This window comes from Myodes glareolus, chromosome 1 (assembly GCF_982192425.1).
Source record: "Myodes glareolus chromosome 1, mMyoGla1.1, whole genome shotgun sequence".
In the NCBI taxonomy this organism is placed as follows: Eukaryota; Metazoa; Chordata; class Mammalia; order Rodentia; family Cricetidae; genus Myodes; species Myodes glareolus.
In genome coordinates, this window is record NC_142026.1 from 108,434,957 (window position 1) to 108,447,691 (window position 12,735).

General features: G+C 40.9%; 1 protein-coding gene across 3 annotated transcripts in view; it reads right to left on the reverse strand.

The window, feature by feature from the left end:
- The window catches only part of Arhgap18 (Rho GTPase activating protein 18), a 147,229-nt gene that overhangs the window by 77,509 nt on the left and 56,985 nt on the right, over window positions 1-12,735 (reverse strand). The gene's annotated exons all lie outside the window — the stretch shown is intronic.

Sequence of the window (12,735 nt, forward strand, 5' to 3'; positions counted from 1 at the left end):
CACCACCTGGCTATCTTAACCCCCAAAATAATTACACAGAAAACTCTATTTATTTAAGCACTGCCTGGTCCATTAGCTCTAGCCTCTTATTGGCTAACTCTCACATCTTAATTAATCCATTTTTATTAATTTGTATATCACCACAAGACTGTGGCTTACTGGCAAGATTCTAACCTACGTCCCTCTCAGGCCGGAGCTTCATGGCATATGCCACATTTACCTTCTTCCCAGGATTCTGTTCTGTCTACTACGCCCACATAAGGGCTGCCCTATCAAAAGGCCAAGGCAGTTTCTTTATTTAACCAATGAAAGCAACACATAGAAAGAAGACCCTCCTACACCAGTAGACTCTCAGAAGACAAGTAATACTGGCCCCTTAATGTCATGTTGACTCCCAATATCATTCTGTATCTCTGACATTGTTAAAGAAAGAACTCAGAGATTCCTATATTCAGGTTTTCATGAACTTGTCATAGGACTTTCCCTTGTAGGAAAGATGTAGTAAATTCCTTCTAGATCTCCTAACAGCAGCTTGCCTTCCTTAAACCCAGCCCCAAATGAAAATCTTGAGGATTCCCCTTTAAATGTATCCAAGTTCCTGCTCAACCTAGAGCCTAACTTCTCTCTCTGGGTCACCAGCCTCCCAACCATTCATGTGGTAAGCCTCTGCCTTTCCCCTCCCAACTCCTCTCCTGCTTTAATTCCACTCTTTGTCTATGGAACCTTCCCATCTGCCTCTTCCCTTTACCCAGATGCACTCTATCCCTCCCACACTGACTTCTGGACTTCTTTTAGGAACTCAGGCAACAACTAGAAGCCATACTCATTCCATAGCAAAGCATTCTCCCCTTTGTTATGTGATTGGTGGGGGGACCATGGCACCATCTGGATTCATGCCCTTTTCTCTGTGTCTGACGTGTCTCAAATCTAATTCAAACAAATGTTAACTTGACAAGGTGTCTACCTTCATTAAGGAATGCAGATGTCTGTGACCCCTGACCTCACCTGGCAAGACATTTCTATCATTCTGATCCACCTACTGTACTCTTAAGATAGAATAGGAATTTCACTGTTAGTAGGTATATAAGCCATTAATCCAGGCACAGCCACACAAGACTTCATTGTGGTTAGTAACTGGATATAGAACCATGCTAGTTATAACAGGTCTGGGGTAGAGAAGATGATAGGGGAAGGACCTGCCAGAACTACATGATTGCCTGTCTCTTAGGAAGAATAAAAAAGATTGCTATCAAAGCTGTTAGCTTATAACAAATTATAAGAGCTAGCACAACCACTTTCAGAAATCTCTCCCACAGGACTAAAGAAACGCTCAAATCTCATTGGCCTGTCTCTTATCGAGTCCTCCTCATATCTCCACTTGCTGTCAATCAAGCTACAAGGCCCACCCCTCTGATCCTCTTGGAGGTTTTTTTTTTTTTTTTTTTTTTTTTTTTTTTTTTTTTTTTTGCTTTTCTGGTTAGGGCAAGGTAAAGCCCATGCTTTGACACCTTTAGACCCTAATGAAGAGCCAAGAACCTTTTCCTCACCTTTCTAAACTTAACTATGTACTTTCACAAGCTTAGCTCATTCCTTTCCCTCCCTTCCCATCCTAAAAGCCCCAACTCAGAGGGTAATCGTCTTAAACCCTTTCCTTCTGAGATAATTCTGAAGCCATTGCTCAGCTAGCATCAGCATTTCTCTCAAGTTATGTCCTGTTTACAAGCCCTTCCTGCAGCATCACTGGGCACCTACGCTGGACCTAGGACTTCTCATCTTCACAATTGCTAGTCCACACCTCCCATTTGTCTTCCTGAAATCACATTATGGTATCCCTTTCAACCATCGTGATTTTTGGGATCCTCCCTCCTCCTATTTGTAAACTGACATTTCCTGTCCCGACTGCCTGATCCCAAATAACCGACTCAGAGACCAAATATGAATTATAAATGCTTGGTCGATAGCTCAAGCTTTTTACTAGCTAACTCTTACATTTAAGTTAACCCATATTTCTATTTATGCTTTGCTATGTGGCTCATGGCTTGTTACCTCATTATTTACACATCCTGTTTGATTGTATGAATGGCTGGCGTCTCTTCTGACTCCGTTCTTCTTTCCTTCATTCTCAGTTTGGTTTTCCTGGCTAACTACCTGCCCAACTACTGCCAGGTCGGCTTTATATAAACCAGTGAGAGCTATATATATTCACAGTGTAGAAAGGGATTGTTCCATTGTACCTACTCCCACACCTTATAACCTACTCCCCTGTTACCTTTTTCACAGTCTCATCAGACAATACAATTCAGTCTTCACAGAGGACTACTGGATTGGCCTGTTCTTAACTCCCAGATGAATTGACAGCACCTACCCAGCCATTCCATTTGTGAAGTCATCATCTACCCTTCAACCTTAATCAAATACACATCCCCTGGCTTCCCTAACATGCTGCTCGAGACTCTTCTGCTGTACACTTCTAAGGGAATCTGTAGCACCAACCAGAACCCCAATACACCTCCTCAGCCAAAGTGACCAAAGAAAATAAATATTTACACTTTGTGAATGATTTTACGCTGCTGATCTGTCAGGGAAAGAAATATAGAGGCAAAAGGCCCAAAACAAAAGCTAAATTCCAACATATTAACAGCTAGACCATGACTGCTTTGGATCAGAACCCAATGACTTAAAGTGTCACATAAAAATACCTAGAGCCTGTATTCTAAAGATTTTGTGGCACATTACCTAGATGGCTAATCTCAAGAAAAGCAATTTGTAGTAAAATATATTACTTGAACAAGACAGTGAGTTGCCTACCTATGTCTATCTAGATATGGCCCTTGCACGTAGTATTACCCATACATGAGCTAAGACCAAGTATCTGTTCCCTTAACCACTATTTTACAACAAAAACAGCCGGGTGGTGGTGGCACATGCCTTTAATCCTAGCACTCGGGAGGCAGAGAGACAGGTGAATCTCTGTGAGTTTGAGGCCAGCCTGGTCTACAGTGAGTTCCAGGACAAGCTCCAAAAGCTACAGAGAAACCCTGTCTCAAAAAACAAAAACAAATATCAAGAACAAAACAAGCAAACAAACAAACAAAAAGCATTCTCTTTTAGTAGTGTGAAACTCACCCTCTACCTCCCTTGCAGCCTGCTTCAAGAAATTCTCTCCCAGTCTTCTCAGGCCCTCAATAAATTCCTTTTCCCTGTTATGCCACCAACCTTCTAGATACCATTTGACATGGCCAAAACATTTTCCAGGACACGTTATAGAACACAATTGGTGTCATTCTGAAGAATGACTTCAAATATAACCCATTAAAAACAAACAAAACGTTGTTTTGAAAACCCCTTTTCCTAAATTCTCAAATCTCACTCTTCTTTATCTGTTATCTCCATGTTAAATACAAAAAGTGGGCTTCTAATCAGCGGGTTCCTTTCCCTGCTGCAGAGGTGGTAAAGAAGTCATCCATACTACAGTGAGTGGCTAAGCTATTAATACTGTGTAATGGCCCTGTCCATCAGCAGCTGCTCAGCTGAAGTGACTGTGACTTCCTTTGGAAGTGAATGCTGGCTGTGGTTTAGCTGAAAGTAGTAATTATTAGGAGTGCCTGATGTCCAGGAACAAAGAACCCTGACAATGCCTAAAGGCAGAGAGAAACTGGTTGGCCAACTGTACCACAATGCCCCTCCCCACACACAGGAGAAACACTCCAGGGAGAAAGACCTCTCTCTCTGTATCCAGCCTAATTGCCATCCTTTTAAGGGCTACAAATTTAATTTTCACTGTTCATGTAAACTGCCATCCTTTATGGTTTGCATAGAGGAGAAAAATAGAATTGACTCATTTCTTTCTGATTTCCCTTTAAAGATTAAGCCCCCGAACATCTTAGGTGTTGTTTTCTGATTATTTGGCGAATGCACCGATTGTGACATACAGCAAAGCAACAACAGGCAATGAAGGTTGGTGGGGGTGGAAGAGGAGGGAAGGAGTCTTGATATTTATCCTAGGCTACCCTAGAATGCAGAATCATTCTACCTCAGCCTTCTGAGCACTGACTAGGACTATAGCTATGCTGAACCACACCTGGATTTACACAGAAAAATCAGTGAGCAAATGAACAAACTTCATTTATTTACACAGTATTTACCTGAACAAAATCAGAAGAAAACCATATTGGCAAAGTTCACAAGTAGCTTTGAATACTTGGCTGCATCACTTCTACCAAAAATAGGTGGCTAAGCTGAACTCTTGCCTCTTTGGGATTTTGTCATTGTTGTGGCTTTTGTTTTGCCTTAAAAGTTCTTCATTCTATGTCAACATCACTACAAGAATTAAGAGACAGGCAGACGCCGCCATGAGGTCTACTAAGAAGTTAGGGAAGGCACAAAGATGACTTGGGAGCAGTGATAGGGGATGGGGGTGGCGAGTAGCAGGCATCCACTCCCTTCCTAGGCACAGACACAGGACCCATGAAACAGGGGTCGTAGACACAGCTCTTCTTTAGAGCTTTGGCTCCTGGTAGACTTGGCTCCTGTTTATTCCTCAGCTCAACCAGTTCCTTAGAGGTACTATTTCCTCATAACATACAGACATAACAACTAGCCAGATTGGAACAAGGAGTTCCAATATTTTTTAAGATTATCTTCCAAGAATGAAGATATGCAGAGTAGGGCTGGGCATAAAAATTCCAGGATCATGAGATATTGGTTCAAAGAATATCAAGTGGAGTTTGTCTATCTACTCAACTCATCTTGTCACCAGAACTCTAATTCATTGGCACCAGGATCCACAAGTCCTTTCTCCAGGATTCCTTCCTCTTTTGGTTTTGGCAGCTGTATAGCCACCTGGAAAATAAACACCAGCAGCTGCTTTGCATTCTGTGCGAAACTCTGCAGGGTGATCTGTTCTCCAGCTGTCATGACTCAACTTCATTTCTTGGTACTTTTTTTTTTCCCCTGTGGGAGCTGGTATCATCTCTCCTGTACAGACTTCCCTCAGCCCTTACCACATCCTGCATTCTGGGGGCCTTCTCGAGCTTGTGTTTCTACCTCTCAACTCTATGGGTCTTGGAACAAAACGATGTTTCTCTTCATCTTCACCTCCCTAGGCTGAAGGACTATTCACCATCACAGGCACTTGAGAGCTTTCCAACATTTTATTATAGAATTCAGCCTTTCTGAGATAGCAGAAGCCACTTAATTTCCAAAGTTTTTTATTTAGTTGTTTAAAAACTACACAGAAATTAGAGACGTGAAAAGCGGCCAGCAGAGAAGCAAGAGAAGTGAGAAATTTTAACACTGACAAAAGCATTGTCCTATGTCTCTGTGACTCTTCTCCCCAATATTTAATTGAAAGTAGGCTTCCTAAAGGAAACAGAAGGATACACAAGGGGGAGTTCACATGATGTAACTAGTGCTAAGCTGTAAGAAAGACTTGGCCTGTTGTTTGTAAGATAGGCATTGCCAGTGTTCTGTTCTGGTTTCTCAATCTGTACAATAAAAACTATTCCTTGGATGTATTCTTCTGAGCTGAGTACCTTTATCAGAGATGGCCATTTAGTCAAGTTCTCCAATACTTCAGCATGAGACACATGATAAAAGACACCCACAACCAGATGAAGGCAGGATATTCCAGCTCTTCCTGAACTATAAAGGTCTGACAACGCTCTAATGTAAGCATCTAAGTCATGACCCCTGTGGTAGTTAGCTCCTAACACAGATTCAAGCCCTGTGGTAGCGACCACACCTTCCACAGTAAGAATTTCACTTCCTCTCTCGAGTTACTGAACACTGATCCTCAACTGATGTCTTCCCTACTCAAACATTACCCAGATTCAGATTATTTGAGGATGCCTACATATTTAGATGCTATGATCTAAACAGATGTTTTCACCTCCACATAGATCCACCAACTTCCTGCCATTCAAGGTGATGTAACAGGAAGCTGCACAGCCTCTTCCACCGTCTGAAGACACAAAGAGAAGGCACCCCCTCCAACACTCACCATCTTTTTTGGCCTGATCTTGCTGTATAATCTAGTCTGGTGTGGATCTCAGGCCCTTCCTGGCTCAGCCTCAGCTGGCTGGGCTCATAGGCGTAGGCCCTGACCCTGAAAGTATCCTGATCTTAGATTTACCAACATTTCAAACTGTAAGCAGACTGTCTTTTATAAGCCACTCAGCTGAGGGTGTTTAATGATATCAGTGTATAAAGACCCCCTTCCTGACACCCTTTCCTCCCTGGGTCTCTTTCTCCCAGCCTTCTAGAGTTTTCCTGAAACTCATTATTGAGCCTGACTTCCTCACAAGTCTCTCGGCTTGCTCTCTTCCATACCTGTACAATGGCTTTAACACAGGGATCAGTGTCCAGTAATTTCATCCATTAATTTTCACAGCACTTTGAAATTACAGTTTTTTTCTCTCTAGTTTTCTAATTTCTGATCCTACTTTCTCTCTGGGGAGACTATCAAGTTATCAAAAAACACTTTTAGAGGGGCCGGATGGTGGTGGTCGTACACATCTTCAATGCCAGCACTCAGGAGAGAGGCAGGCGGATCTCTTGTGAGTTTGAGGCTAGCCTGGTCTACAAGAACTGGTTCCAGGGCAGTTTCCAAAGCTACAGACAAACCCTATCTCAAAAAAAAACAAAAAGTACTTCTAGAGAAGACTCAAAGAGGAGAATCACTAACAAAGACCAAAGGCCATTCCACCTCCAGACATTCCCAAACTCAACATCTAAAGCCCCTCTATCACAACTTTTATTAGTTCTCAAAATCTCAAAGTTCAATTTGCTATCATCTGTTAAACAGGGATGAACACAAACAGGTAAAAGAACACCAAGGTGAAAAATTCCCTCGAGACTCAAGGGGCAGAGGATGCAGTTCAGGTGACAGACAGCTTGCTGAGAACACACAGAGCCTTGGGTTTGGTCCTCAACACTGCACAAAACCAGGCGTGATTGATAATGCATGCCTACAGTCCCAGCAGTTCAAGTCGTAAAGAGAGGAGAATCAGAAGCTCAAGATCACTCTCTGTTCTCTATTGAGTTGGAGGCCAGTCTGAGGCATGGGAGCTTGTCAAAAAAAGAAAAACAACAACAACAACAACAAAAAAACCCAAAATCTTTAATAATTAACTTCAAGATCTGAGATCTAGAAAATATACATTGGATGTTGGCCAGGAATTTCTGTGTGCTGAATGACAGCAGATCTATACATTCTTTCATATTCATAGTCTCTTACTCATTCTCATTCTTGTTCTTTCTCTCTCCCTCCTGCTCTATCTCCTCTCCTTTGCTCCCTCTCTTTCTATCAGTTATCAAACTCTACTTCTTGCATGCTAGCCCAAGTCAACCTAAAAATAGAATGCTTTGATATCTCACAAGCTTATCAAAACTGTTGCTACTGACTTACAATGTCTTAAATAAATACTAACAAAGTATTTGTCGATAGAACACAAAATTTCAAATAATATTTTAAAATTTAATATTAAAATAGCACTAAGGACAATATTAAATTATGTACAATGTCTTAATGTGTTGTCCTTCAATAGGTGTTTTCATGTACACACTAACAACGGTCTTATGCTCTTCTAAAACATAAATATATAAATAAGTTCGATTTTAAAAAACAAGAAAAAAATCTCCTGACAATAATTAAACACATGGACATGTTCTAGACAAGGCAAAGGTAATAGTTATCCTTCTTAGTTCTTCCTAAGCATTCAGATTTAAAGTAGAAAAGCCATCCTGTGCCTAGGAAAACTATAGGGACATTAAACAAATCTTCTAGTAGCCAGGCAAACACTAAAAGGAAACATTAAAAGTAAAATGATATCTATACCTGTGTTAGACCAGTGGTTCTCAACTTGTGGGTCCCAATCCCCTTTGGGGGTTGAACATCCCTTTCACCAGGGTTGCATATCAGGTATCCCGCATATCAGATGTTTATATTATAATTCATAACTAGCAAAACTACAATTATGAAGTAAAAACAAAAATAATTGTATGGTTGTGGGGGGTCACCACAACATGAGGAACTGTATTAAAGGGTCACAGCATTAGGAAGATTGAGAAGCACTGGTGGTAGACTATAAAAAGAGGAAGAGTGTATATGGAGTAATGCTGACAAACTGTTGATAAACTGGACAGTTCATGCTGTGGGACAATGGTCTGTACACTGTCAATGGTATTTTAATAAGACGCTGATTGGCAAGAGGCCAGGCAGGAAGTAGAGGCGGGTCAATGAGAACAGGAGAATTCTGGGAGAGGAAAAAGTCAGTCTGCAGTCATTATCCAGACACAGAGGAAGCAAGATGTGACTGCCTCTCCAAGAAAAGTTCCAAGCCATGTGGCTAACACAGACAAGTATTATGGGCTAATATAAGTTATAAGAGTTAATAAGAAGCCTGAGCTAATAGATAAATCAGTTTATAATTAATTTAGACCTCTGTGTGTTTCTTTGGGGCTAAATGGCTGGAGACCAGGTGGGACAGAAACCCCAGTCAAAATGTTCAGAACAATCAGCAACACTGTGGCAAATGCACATGAGGAAGAAAGCAAACTTCATCCAGAGGGCTGTAACCATAATTTCATTGGTGGTTCCAAATGACCTTCAAATGTCATAAGACACAGATGGCCAGGGCATATGCATAAGGCAAGTGCTAACATCAGCTCTATTTAGAAGTAGAGAGGGAAAAGAAATAACTTCCAGCTTAAAAAAAGAAAAGTAGACAACCTTAAAGACAATCCACCTGTGTTTTTTTTTTCAAAGCGTGCTCGGCAGTCAGTGACAAAGTACATGTTGTGACTACTTCAAGACAATTTTTCCTTTTAAATGGAGAATGATAAGGAAAAAAAAATTCAGATGTCCTAAATTTAATCAGAAAACTAGAGAATGGAAAGGAAGAGTGACTGGGGGAGATATTAGAAAATCTATAGCTGCAAACAGGAGCCTTCCACATTTATGAATCTATGGCAAAACTCTCATACAAGTTCACTGGGTCCCAGCTACTACATGTACCATCACATTCTGCTTGCAATTTCAACCAGTCTAGAAGCAATGGGTCCATCTGTTTATGAACTGTCTTCTTCCCTCAAGGTTTCCCCACTTCCTTATCTAGGTCCTCAAACCTCCAGCCAATGTAGGTTCAAAAGCCAACTTACACTTTTTGTCTCTAAATTTTCCTTATGCAAATACTCCTAGCTTTATGCCCAGTGGACATTTTTTTTTTCACCTGCTACATAGTCTTGCTGCTCAAACGCAAACTATCTTACCCCAGAACCTGACCCTTCCTCGGGCTAGAATCTAACTGCTCAATAGACCCTTTAATTTGAAGGATACCTCCATCTGGAAAGTTCGGTTTCATAATACTATATAAGCCCATTTTTCTTAGTATGATTTGGATCCTGAGCTGATCCAAAAGATAAGAACACAGGCAGCCTTAAAAGTCTATAAAGACAAAACAAAGGCACAGGAAATAAATGCCAATTTCCAATTAAAAAATATAGTGAAGATATGGAGGAGTGAAGACTTACTTTTATCATTTAATAATAATAATAAAATAAGTAGAAATAGGAAAACAAGCATTTTTCAGTAAAAGACTGTAATCTTCCTTTAGAAGGTCGAGAGGAGTTATCTATCTCTAGCAGTGAGAGGGTTTCCTCTAGCAGGAAGACCTAAAAGCTCCAGGAGGGAGAAGAGAAAATGCTGAAGGTAGATGAAACAGAAATCTCTAGCATAATTGATGTTACTCCTGGCCAGAGGCGTGCCATGCCATTTATCACACAGCTTCTAAAACCATGGGTCACATGAGGTCTGAACACGTGTACCTGATTGCTGTGTGAGGAGCAGGGAGGATGAGGGTAATGCAGGGCAGGAGGGAGCGAGGAAGGGAGCGAGGGAGGGAAGAAGAGAGAGAAAGAGCACATCCGACCCAGTAAAGGCTACATAATGAAGAACTGCCGTGTTTTTACCGTATAAAAAGCCTTCTGTTCTTATTAAACATGATGATTTAACTATGGGAAATGGGGGTTTGTAGTATTTTTCTACCACCACTTCTCAGCATGTAAGTAGCCAATTAATGTGCATCTCTGTAATGGATTATTTTGGAGTGTTTTGATTTTTAAAGATGCCATTTGAGTTACTGCCTTGAGCTTTAAAAAAAAAATCCATTAAATGAACTGTGGCTTAGGATTAGGACAGAATTTCCCACTCAGAGTTTTCCATCTCCAGTCTTTTGTATTCATCCCTGTTCTCTATAATTGCTCCAGGCCCAAATTCCCCTCTTGATAAATTTCTGCAAAGAAAATATTTATTTTTTTATCAAAATGCCAACTCCCTGAGGCCCCAATTTGACACTGGCCAAGGTTCCTACGACTCATATTTCACCTATGTCTCAAATTCACCAGAAAAGACATAGAAGAAAAATCTATTGTCTCCTACAGCCATCAGTTCATAAGACATCAATATGGTATTAAACAGAGTACAGAGTTTCTAAAGACCAGAATAGACTGAATACATTTTCAAAACAGTATGGAGTCCCCACTAGAACACAAGGCAACATTCATGCAGAGGAAATCATACACACACACACACACACACACACACACACACACACACACACATCAATGGAGACGGTGGAATTAAAGAACTTCCTTTGCTATGTTGCCAAGGTATGTCTACAGAGAGGTCTCAGTTGTCTGAATGCAAAAGCAGCATTTCTCTATTGTGGAATATTTGTTTGACTATGTAAAGATGTGCGACATTTGTTTAATTACGTAAAGATATGTTACTGTTTTACCTTGCCTGCCTAAAGCACCTGATGGGTCTAATAAAAAACTGAGCAGCCAATAGCGAGGAAAGAGATATAGGTGGAACTTCTGGGCAGGGAGAGTAAGTAGGAGGAAGAAATTAGGCTCAGAGACGAAACAAAAAGAGATGTCAGTGTGCCAGACAGATAGACATGGAGAAAGCAGGAAAGTAGGACATACAGAATTAAAGTAGATAAAAAGCCGTGAGGTAAAATATAGAGAATATAAGCAGGTTGAATTAAGTTAAAAGAGCTACTGGGTCAAGCTCAAACTAAGGCTGAGCATTCATAATTAATGATAAGTCTATATGTCTTTATTTGGCAGTTCGTTGATGGCCCAAAGACAATTCCATCTACAGTTCTCAACCTTCCTAACGCTGTGACCCTTTAATACAATACTTTATGTTGTGGTGACCCCAACCACAAAATAATTTCATCGTTACTTCATTATTATAATCTTGCCACTGTTATGAATTGTAATATAAATATCTGATACACAGGCTATCAAATGATTCCTCTGAAAGGTCGTTCAAGCCCAAAGGGTTTGTGACCCAGAGGTTGAGAACCACTGTGCTAAGGTATGGATCCAATACTTAGACGTCTTTCAGGTTTTTTTGTTTTGTTTGTTTATATTTTTTTAATCACTTGTTTGAGTGCAGGCTGTTAGGGGTTCCACCTCATCAATGAATCTAGTTGTTTATTGAACCAAGTCTGTAAAAGGCATGGCTTTCGTATGAAAAATGTTGTTAGCCTGTTAGTTCTCAAACCTGACTAAAAGTTGGGGTGCCTATTTAACTCTCAAAGCAGACCTTGGCCATCAGGTTCTTCCAGCATCCCTCAGTTCCTACCTATTACAGCTCCCTTCCCACTCCCCCACCCCCACCTCAGCAGGCCAATGCCTGAGCAGCTGTTCTCCCAGCTGTTCTTCCCTATAGACTCAAGTGAATTGGCTCTGCCTGTCCTATTTTGCCTTTTGGCCACCTAGCCCCTGGTCTCCACTCTCTCCTCCTCCCCTCTCCTCCATCATAAGGCCCATTCTAGACTCTTTTGAATGCCTCTGGCTGTGCTCTCCCTTCTATCTACAATTAACCATGTCCTCCACCACACCACACCTCATCTTTTTTCATTCAAGCCCTAAACATCCTTGCATATGCCAACTCATCTAACACAATCCCCAGTGATCTGCCTAACTGTGCTTTCTCTGCACTGGGATTATATGCATGCCCCACCAAACCCACCATCTTTACCTGGGTCTTGGCGCTGGAAATCGGGTCCTCACACTTGTGTGGAAAGCATCTTATTCACTGACCTATCTCCCTAACCTAGGAAAGATCATTTTTAATCTAATCACTTCATCAATCCAGTTTCATTAAACAGCAACAACTACATTTATTCATGACCCCTCCTTCATAAATATTAATATGAATGCTGCAATTTAAGCTCTATTTTTAAAATAATCGTAATTAGGATTATTAATATTTATTTATTTTGTGTTTGCATGGGCTATGTATGTACATGGGTGTGGATGTTTGCTGGGGATTGAATCTAGAGTAGCAGGTCTCAACCTGTAGATCTCGACCCCTTTGGATTTGCATATGAAATATCCTCCTGCATATCAGATAATTACAGTACAATTCATAACAGTAGCACAACCATAGTTATGAAGTAGCAATGAAAATAATTTTATGGTTGGGGGTTACAACATATGCCAGGAGCTGTATGAAAGGGCGGTAGTATTAGGAAGAGTTTGAGAACCACTGATCTTGTGTATGCTAAGCACATGCTCTACCACTGCGCTAAATCCCTATGTCCTGTATTTCCTCTTTAAGTAATGAATATGACAAAGAACACTTCAATGCTTTGGCCGAGTGACACTACAGAGCTGGGGCCCATGCTTGCTAATAATAAACAGACTTGTAATCGGGGACTC